This window comes from Nuphar pumila, chromosome 5, assembly GCF_984573655.1.
Source record: "Nuphar pumila chromosome 5, dmNupPumi1.hap1.1, whole genome shotgun sequence".
Lineage (NCBI taxonomy): Eukaryota > Viridiplantae > Streptophyta > Magnoliopsida > Nymphaeales > Nymphaeaceae > Nuphar > Nuphar pumila.
In genome coordinates, this window is record NC_143253.1 from 32,175,839 (window position 1) to 32,186,733 (window position 10,895).

Below are 10,895 nucleotides of genomic sequence, written 5' to 3' on the forward strand. Positions count from 1 at the left end.
TTACCCTCGTTTAAGCTGATTAATACAGTATATATATCCCAAGTATCTGATTTCATCACTTACTATGATGTTATGTCAGTTGACTCAAATTCACGGCTTTGATAGAGGAAGGTGAACGTTTTGATTTAGGGGTGTCAACGGGTTGGGTTTACCCAGACCCGACCAGACCACACACCCTATAGGGTTCGGATATGGTGACAAATAAGAAGACCCGATTCCAGACCCGAAGGTCCGATTAATACATGGACCCGGGTATGGTTTGTAAAATTTTGTACCAGACCTGGGCCTGACCCGAGTTCTGATAAAGAGTCGTAATTTTTCAATGTAAATTACAAGCTAATATTAAAGGGGCTTTGCCAAATTCATCCAAATTTGGTTTTAATTGATACACCAAAGCGAATTAATACTATTTGTCTAACTCTGAGACAAGCCTATAGTCTTCAATACCCATAACGTGCACACATTTTCACACTACAAGAAAAATGCCAAATAGCAACGAAATTTTGCGACAGAATTTTTTCTTCGCAAAGTTGCAACGGATTAGCGAGAGAAAAATATCCGTCACTAAGTTCGTAAATATTTACGAAATTAGCGACGGAAAAACATCCGTGTCGTCAACTCCGTCGCTAAGTAGCGACGGATTAGCGACTAAAATTTTATGTCACAAAACCGGTCGCACTTAGCGACGGATATAGCGACGAAATAGCTTCGTCGCTAGTTAGCGACAGAGTTTGCGACAAAAATATTCCGTCGCTAAATCCTGATGTAAAATGCTCGCTGATTAGCGACAGACTAGCAACTGAAATATTTTGTCGCTAGTCTGTCCCTAACTATCAATGTAAATCCCCCTAGGGCATGAAATCGATTTTTTTTTTTACTCGCACCCGCGCCGCTCTCTCTCTCTCACCCGTGTCGCTTTCCGTCCTCTCTCCGGCGACCACCCCCCTCACGCCCTCCGGCTACCGCTCCGTCCCACTCTCCGGCTATCGGCGATCGCCCCCCAGTCTCTCAGGTAACTCCCTCCCCCAGTCTTCTTCATCTCCTTCTCGCCCTTCCTCTTCTTCCTCTTATTTCGACAGGGGCGTCACCCCTGCCGCCTGTCGTTTTTCAACAGACCGGCAGGGGCGATGCCCCTGCCGCCTTTCTCCTTGGTCAAGCAGGGTCGAGCCCTCCTGCCTCTTTCCTCTCTATCAGGCAGGGGCGATGCCCCTGCCGCCTTATTTTCCAACAGAGGCGATGCTCCTGCCCCTCTCGTTTTTATGGTAGGCAGGGGCAGAGCCCCTGCCTGTCTCTATTTTTTTTGGCAGGCAGGGGCAATACCCCTAGCGCCTTTGCAGTTTTCAACAGGGCCAAAGTCGTTGGCGCCTTTGCAGTTTTTGGTAGGGGCGAAGCCCCTACCCCCCTTATTTACCAAACAAGTAGGGGTGAGGCCCCCTGCCACCTTGGGATGTCTGGCAGGGGCCCTGCCCCTACCCATGTTTTTCCTCGTCTGGCTGGGGCGATCCTCCCTGCCGCCTCTAGATTTTTTCGGTAGGGGCCTCGCCCCTACCGCTGTTTTTATTAAGCATGCAGAGGTGAGGCCCCCTACCGCCTTTGGATTTCTGGCAATCCCTTGCCTCTTGCCTCTTGGTCAGGCAGGGGCTTTGCCTCTATCGCCTCATTTTTCGGTTGGCAAGGGTTCGCCCTCTGCCTTTGCCACCCTCTCCTTTATGAGGCAGGGGCCTTGCCCCTCCCTAAATTTCCAGCAAAGAGGGTGAGGCCCTGCCTCTTACAGTCTGGCAGGGGCCTCGGCCCTTGCCGCTCGGGTTTTTCGACAGGCAAGGGGCAAAGCCCCCTATCTCTGTGTGTTTTTGACAGGCAGGGGGTGCCTCGATTTTTGTTTTGTTTTGTTTTAATCTGTTTTAGCATTCAACTAAGTTTCTGGTGTGATTTTCAGCAGGCTTTACTGCTTTTCAATAAATATAAGGAGCTCTGAGCACTGTGCTTGTAAAGGATTTCTGGTGAAAAGCAATTCAAATCGGGTAAATACCCGAGGTGAGTAAGTGATGCAAGCGCATCACATGTTATTTAATTTATTAGATGCAACACTTTTTTGTTCACACACTCACTTAGTTATGGATATCTAGAACTGCTTTGATGGAGTTTGGAGATCATGCTGAGCATGACTTTAATGTATGAGAATAGAAGTGTTCTTATTTTTGGAGTACGGATTTCATGTTAGGCATGGTAGTAGTTAACGGGATATTGGAGTGTGTTTGCTGCAGGTACATGTTTGATATTGTTTTGATATGAATTATTTGAATGTATTGCAATGTTTGATGTTTATGTATCCATGCTTGCATGAAGTTATGTTCTATTTGATTATGCCTTCTATGTGAAATTGTATCATGATTTTTTTGTTCAAATGAATATATTTGTGTTATCATAGCATTATTAAGATTTTCTTTTAACTAGTGATGAAAATATCTGTAATATTTTAGGACAAAATGGCTGCAAACCGGAAATGTGGTCCTCAAGAAGGAGGATGTGGCCCTCTGACCTACCACTACCGTTCAACTTATATGATATATATCTAGGATTTTGAAGACTTTTTCTTGTTTTGCAGTAACTACGAACACCTTAAACAACCTTTATTGTTGAACATTTAGGTTGCATTTTTGTGCCACAGATCTGTGGTATGCAAATCGGTTTCACTCACCCCCTATGTCATCCCTATCTTCTTCATACCTGTCTTTGAAATTTCATTGATGCATTTATTGTTTTGATCAGTTGCCTTTCAAAAAAAAAATTAATGTTTTGATCAAATTGAACTCCATAGATATGATCCGCATAATTCACTTAGTGAAGATCAACAATTAAATCCCCAGAATCCATCCTGTCAGCAGTTGACAGGACAAAATTTTGTGATTTAAAAAGTCATACTTTTTAATAAAATATGATCCAAGGATTGTTTTATATTAAATTGACTTTGTTGAAAACATCTAGGTCAGATTTGACCAAAACAACTTGAATAAGGGATGAGTGGAACCCAATTCCCGTGGTATGCGGAAAACATAGCCACGTAAAAGGAATAGATTCCATTAAAATCAAGGCTCTCTTTCCTCGGCAAATAGAGTAATGTGTTTGCTTTCCTGAGGAGGGAGGATTAGGTTTAACGTGATTACATATTTTTAAGTGTGTTGTTGCACATGATCACCACCACCTGTAGGATACAGCCTATCACCTGTGGGATCCTAGGGCAGATGGTGGGTGATGAGGTGCAGTAGCACATTGAAAGTGTGTATTTCATGTGAACTCAAGTTTTTGCAGGTGGGGCATACAAAAATAAAATGCCTCATAGTGAGTACATTTTTTTAGAGAAGCCTTGTTTTTTATAGCACCCAACACCCATAAGGCATTTCTTAATGCCACTGGAAATGTGGTTGTTCTACGTAAACACAACATTTCTTTGGGCCCCACATTGACCATACAAACATGGATCCCAATAATATCGGCACTAAACTTTTTGGTGGGGGTCAGAGTCTGTTATTGCATAAGGAAGCTCTCTGCCAAGCCTTCCCACTATGCCACATAAACATACCCTTGGTGGCTTTTTTTATTTTTAGATAACAAAACTGGAGGATTAGAGTAGTTCTTTTGCTTAATGAATTATATTTTGGTAGTTCTTTTGTTTGATGCTTATATCAAATTTTGTGGACAAAATTTCTTTAAGAGAGTAGAATGTAACATCTATAATTTTCTTGATTTTTTTGATGTTCTTGATTTCGAGTTATTATGAAATTAAGACTTAAGCTATGAAGAATATTACAAGAATAATTATAAAATTTAAAAATACACTACAGGAAAAATGCTAATTAGCGACGAAAATTTGCGATGGATTTTTTTCATCGCAAATTTGCGATGGATTAGCGAGAAAAGTCTCCGTCGCTAACATTCGAAATATTTATGAAATTAGCGACGAAAAAAATTCCATCATGAATCCATCGCTAATTAGCGACGGATTAGCGACAACATTTTTTCATCGAAAAACATTACAAGAAAACTGCTAATTAGCTACAGATTAGCGACAAAATTATTTCGTCGCTAATATGTAGATAATTAGCCACAGAATTAGTGAGGGAATTTTGTTCGTCGCTAATTTGTAGCTAATTAGCGATGGAATTTTTCTGTCGCTAATTTTCGATTTAAACCGACCCACTGAGGACGCAAAATTTTCCCTCTCTCCCCGTGTGAAATTTAAACCAACCGTTCGATTAAAGCGCCAGACAACATGCTCCTTTTTCAGATCGTCCGGCTTCCCCGAGAAGCCTCGCAGGTGACAACCAGAATCTGAGGTCGCCGAGGTCCACTGGAAGGGAGAACTCTCACCGGAATAACCGACGATCCACAGCTCTCCATGGGCTCATCACCAAAGCCACGAGTGTTCCTCAGCTTTAACAGGGAGGAGGAGGAGGAGGGCACGTCTATGCGATGCCCTCCATCTCAAGGGCATTTGCGCTCTCGTTGAGGAATCGAATGGTGGCGGGGAGAGGGATTGGCCGTCTGCATGGCTGGAGGGAGGCGATGAGCGAGGTCCAATCTGAAGGGAAGGAGGTGAAGGGCTGGAGGGAGGCAATGAGCAAGGTGGGTGAGATCGCCGAATACGTCCTCTCCGACGCCGACGATGAAGGTGTATGAGTCTCTCTCTCTTTCTCTCTCTCTCTCTCTCTCTCTCTCCCTCTCTCTCTCTCTCTCTCTCTCTCTCTCTGTGTGTGTGTGTGTGTGTGTGTGTGTGTGTGTGTGTGTATTGTTATGGATGAGATACAACTTTTGTTTTTCTTTGCAGCGGCGGGCCGGGCTGGACAAGTGGGGAACCAGGTTGAGAGGGGGTCAGAGAGCTCATTGAAGAGCGCACCAGTTCTGTGCAAAAGACCTTGCAGTGGCTGTGTGGTGCGGTACAAGTCCGACCTATTGTTGCTGGAATACCGTCCAGCAGGGAGAATTTTTTTTTTTTTTAAATTTAGCGACGGATAATATCTGTCTCTAATCCGTACAGATTAACGGCGAACATGATCCATCGCCAAGCCGTCGCTACTTAGCAATGGATTGGCGACAAATAATTTTTGTCGCAGTTTAGCGACTAGGATTATGCGACAGATGCTATTTGCCGCTAATCCATCACAAAATCTGTCGCTAACGCATTTAGCAACGAATTAGCAATGGCTTAATGACAGATAGAGTCCGTCGCTAATACACATTTTTCTTGTAGTGATATGTGACTTAAACAAGTGAATAAACGATTTTGTTTATACATTTGTATTATGGATCTTGGATTGAATTAGGTTCAAATCCAAACCTAAGTTGGATCCAGCTGTTTTGGATTTAGTGTTTGAATATGATTCTTTATGGTGCTATTCATGTATTAATCCATATTAAGTCAGAACAAACCAAAAATAATAATATTTTAAAGGTTTTATAATCTTAAAAAGGATTTTTACAAAATCATTTTCTGAGAAACCTAAAGCTATGATGTCTGATAAATTTATCCCAACCAGTTTCAGAAAAAAAATCGATAACTCTATGAATACCTATCCAAAAAATCTAAATAAAATCACTACGATTATCTATATATCTTGATATTGAATTTACAATCTTGTTTCACTCGTTTTGGATCTATATTAATATAGATATGTCTATTTTAACAGAGCCCCAATTTTTGGCTCTGTTTACAGGATGATTTCGACTCATCTTTGATAAATATTGTAAACGCCTATAGAAAATGCCTTCAAATATTTTATAAAAACTTTGGGTGAATCTTAATACCTAATATTATAGTGTCAAAAGGGTTTTTTCAAAATGTTCTGAAAAATTCTAAGAAATACTTTAATCAGATTAAAATCTTTGATCAGATTAAAATCTTGCAGATTACAGATTCTGGATTGAAACTCTATCAGAATAGGGTTTTGTAAAAGTTTTTTAATGATTTTTATATTAATTATTTTTGCAAACGGTCTATTGAGTTATATTTTTGATAGGTACAGGTAACCACGATCAAAATAGTGTGATTTTATAAATATTATGCTATTCTTGATAGATTTTATAAAATAGGGTCACCAGAAATCCAAATTTGTCCTGTAAACTTATACTTGTTTTTAATTAGTAATTAATTAAGATTAAAATAATAGATAATTAAATTAATTAATTAAGAAAATTAGTGAGAATACCCGTGGATTAGAACTCATAGGGATCAACTTTAGAGAGTTTCGGCTGGGATGGAACTCCAAGTAGGGGGATGCCCCCACCCTTGGTGGATTTTTAGTATAAAAATAGAAAAAAAAGAGAGAACTCTCTCTCTTGTTCAACCTTCTATTTTCTTCTTCTTCTTTTTTAGACCTTTTTCAGTAGCCATTGGAGCTCTTCCAAGGTCCTAAGAAGGGAAACCAAGGCCGATCTATGGTTGGGAGCTTGATTGAGGTAGGTACATCAATAGTGTAACACTCCAACAATTCAGACGGAAAAATTTTGGTAATTTTTTTTTTGAAATAGCGGAAGTGACCAATCCAATAGTCGGGCGAATTACAGGGTAAAGCAAAGATTACTAAAGAACCTTTCATTCTTTAAAGAAAGTAATTTGTTCATTTATTACAACTCATAAATGCAACAGTAATTAGACTAATCAGAGTTCTAAACACGATCACTGAAGAATAAGATCCCATGGGTACTCCCGCAGTGACACCCGCGATTGCTCCACTTACTCGCTACCTAAAAAATTTAAATGCAGAAAAGGTTAGACTCCCCTATTTACGTAAGAAGCATTATATTTATATGTTGTGCTCAGTGTCCTGTGTACAAAACTTCAAGACAGACAAGAAGAAAAACCTAAGAAGAAATCTCTTGCTTTTAAGGCTACTTCTGACTCAGAAAATTCAGAAGAAGATGAAGATGAAGATATTGCCCTCATTAGAAGGCAATTCAGAAGATTCATCAAAAAGGGAAGATTTCAAAGAAAGGTAAAGAAAGAGGATTCTTCCAATCCAAATGAAGTCAAGTGCTTTAACTGCAAAAAGGCAGGACATATCAAGAAAGATTGTCCTCTTCTCAAAATCAAGCCCAAAGACCAATTCAAGAAGAAAAAGGCATTTGAAGCATGTTGGGATGATAGTGACTCCTCTTCCGATAAAGAATCAAATGAAGAAGTCGCCAACATGTGCTTTGTAGCACAAGAAGATTCGGTAAGTCAATTCGACTATGATGAGTTATTAGAAGCATTTAATGATTTATATGCTAAATTTAAAAGTCTAAGTTCTAAAAACAAGGAGTTAAAAAACTGAAAATTTAACTCTTGACTCTCAAAACAAAGTGTTACTTCAAGAGATAGAAGATCTCAAGAAGGAAAACTCTTGCCAAGCTTTTGAGATAAAAGAAATTGGAATTAGAACCAATCTTTTACAAAAAAAAATAATTAGTCTAAAAGAAAAATCAAATGATCTTCTTTCTATTGTAACCAAATTCACAAATGGAAAAGAGAATCTAGAAAGACTTCTTGGTTCTCAAAGATGCACGGTCAATAAAACCGGATTGGGATATAGCTTCTTTGATACTCAAAATAGACCAAACTATGTGGTGAAAAATCAAAGACAATATTCTCAACCATTTGTTCAAAGAGCTAAATTTTCTAGAAATGTATATAATCATGAAACTTATAATGCTTATAAGCCTAGACATGATTATTCTAGAAATGCTAAATTTTTTTATAGAAAAAATATTTATTATCAAAGGAAACCAAAATCCAAATGGATATGGGTTCCTAAGACTAACTCTCATGGACCCGAAAATAGAAAGGGGTCAAATGCTTTGTCTTCTAATTTTGTTGTAGGTACACAAAATAATGAGTACATGGATATTGGACAGCGGTTGTTCCAAACATATGACTTGAAGGCCGGAGTTATTTTTCACCCTCCAAAATAAGGATGGAGGAACCGTCACCTTTGGTGACAATAACAAGAGAAAAATAATAGGTATTGGTAATATTGGTAATCCAAAATTTCCCTTGATAGAAAATGTTCTTTTAGTAGATGGTTTAATGCATAATTTATTATCTATTAGTCAATTATGTGATAAAGGTTTTCATGTTTCTTTTGAAAATGATTTATGCTTAATTTCTGATTTTCAATCTAAAAAGATCTTTTTTAAAGGTAAAAGAAGGAACAATGTGTATGAACTATATCTAGAAGAGTTACCCACTTTTAATGAAAAATGTCTTATTGTTTCAAATGAAATTCAATGGTTATGGCACAAGAGACTTGGACATGTTAATTTTAAAATTATTTCCAAGTTATCCAAGAATGATCTTGTAAGAGGCCTACCTAGAATACCATATAAGAAAGATCACTTATGTGATGCTTGCCAAAGGGGTAAAGAAATCAAGAGTTCTTTTAAAGCAAAAGATATAGTTTCAACAAAACGTCCTCTTGAACTTTTACATTTAGATCTATTTGGACCATCTAGAATTCAAAGTTTGAATGGTAGCAAGTATGCTTTTGTTATAGTAGATGATTATTCTCGATTTACATGGGTGATTTTTCTAAAAAGCAAAAATGATGCTTTTTCTGAATTTTTCAAACTTTGTAGAAGAATTACAAATGAAAAATCTACATCTATAATTAAAATTCGTAGTGATCATGGTGGTGAATTTGAAAACGAATCTTTTCTAAAGTTTTGTGATTTACATGGTATATCTCACAACTTTGATTTTCCTAGAGCGGCTCCACAAAATGGAGTTGTTGAAAGAAAGAATAGAACTTTGCAAGAATGTGCTAGAACCATGTTTCAAGATAAAAATTTACCAAAATACTTTTGGGTTGAAGCAATAAATACAGCATGTTATGTTTTAAACTGTGTTCTTATTCGACCAATCTTACATAAAACATGTTTTGAATTGTATTATGATCGTATACCAAAGATCTCATATTTCAAAATTTTTGGTAGTAAATGTTTCTTGTTAAATACCAAAGATAATCTTGATAAGTTTGATTCAAGATCAGATGAATCAATATTTCTTGGATACTCTTCTAGAAGTAAAGCTTAGCGTATTTTCAATAAAAGAACATCTTGCATCGAAGAATATTTACATGTTGCATTTGATGAGAATTGTGAACAAGTTATACCTCTAAGCGAAGGAGAAGAAGTAATACTTCAAGAAGAACCCTTGATAGAGAATACTTCTCAAGAAAATATTCCTCTTCAACCGGTTTGGAAAGAAGTTCCCAATCATCCACATGAGCAAGTTATTGGAGAAATAAAAAGTGGTGTTCAAACTAGAAGGCAATTAGAAAAATATATTGCAAATGTTGCTTTCATATCTAAAATAGAACCAAAGAATATCAATGAGGCTTGTGATGATGAATTTTGGCTTTTGGCCATGTCTGAAGAACTTAACCAATTTACTAGAAATGATGTTTGGGATCTAGTTGATAGACCAAAGGATCATCCGGTAATTGGAACAAGATGGGTCTTCCGAAATAAGCTGGACGAAAATGGTGAAGTCATTCGTAACAAAGCAAGGTTAGTAGCACAAGGCTATAATCAAGAAGAAGGCATAGATTTTGATGAAACCTATGCACCAGTGGCTCGATTGGAGTCAATTCGAATGATGTTTGCTTTTGCTAGTTACATGAACTTCAAGTTATATCAAATTGATGTTAAGAGTGCATTCTTAAATGGATGCATCAATGAAGAAGTTTATGTAGAGCAACCTCCAGGCTTTGAAAATGAGAAATATCCAGAAAAAGTCTACAAATTAAAAAGAGCTTTGTACGGACTTAAACAAGCACCAAGAGCGTGGTATGAAAGACTACGAAATTTTCTAGAACAATCTGGTTTTTCCATTGGTCGGGTAGACTTTACTTTATTTATTAAAAATCTTAATTCAGATATTCTTATTGTGCAAATTTATGTTGATGACATAATATTTGGTTCTACTAATGATTTTCTTTGTAAAGAATTTGCTAAAACTATGCAGGAAGAGTTTGAAATGAGCTTGATGGGCGAATTAAACTACTTCCTTGGACTTCAAATAAAGCAAACTGAAGAAGGAATCTTCATCAATCAGGCTAAGTATACAAAAGAACTTCTCAAGAGATTTGGGATGGACTCATCGAAATCAAGAAGGAATTCTATGAGTACAGCTACTTCTCTTGATAAAGATGAAAATGGTAAAAGTGTAGATATTAAGCTCTACAAAGGTATGATCGAATCTCTATTATACTTAACTGCTAGTCGACCTGATATTATGTTTAGTGTTTATATGTGTGCAAGATTTCAGGCTAATCCAAATGAATCTTATTTAACTGTAGTAAAACAAATTCTTTGATATTTGAAAGATACTTCAGATTTCAGTTTGTTTTACCCAAAATCATCTTCCTTTGATTTAGTTTCATATAGTGATGCAGATTTTGCGGGAAGTAAATCTGATCGCAAGAGTACTAGTGGAACTTGTCATTTCTTAGGAAATTCCTTAGTCTCTTGGTTTAGTAAAAACCAAAATTCAGTGTCACTCTCAACAACTGAAGCAGAATATATAGCAGCTAGTTTAGCGTGTTCACAAGTACTATGAATGAAACAGACCTTAAAAGATTTTGGTTTGAATTACTCCACAACAACTATTTATTGTGATAACACTAGTGCTATAAATCTTTCTAAAAATCCTATTCATCACTCAAGAACTAAGCATATTGAAGTTAGACATCATTTCTTAAGAAATTATGTGTGAACATGAGATATTTCGTTAAATTTTATTTCCACTAAAGAACAACATGCCGATATCTTCACTAAACCTCTTAAAAATGAAGATTTTATGAGAATTAGGAGAGAACTACGTATTTGCTCATTTTTGGATTTATAAAAATGTTGATTTT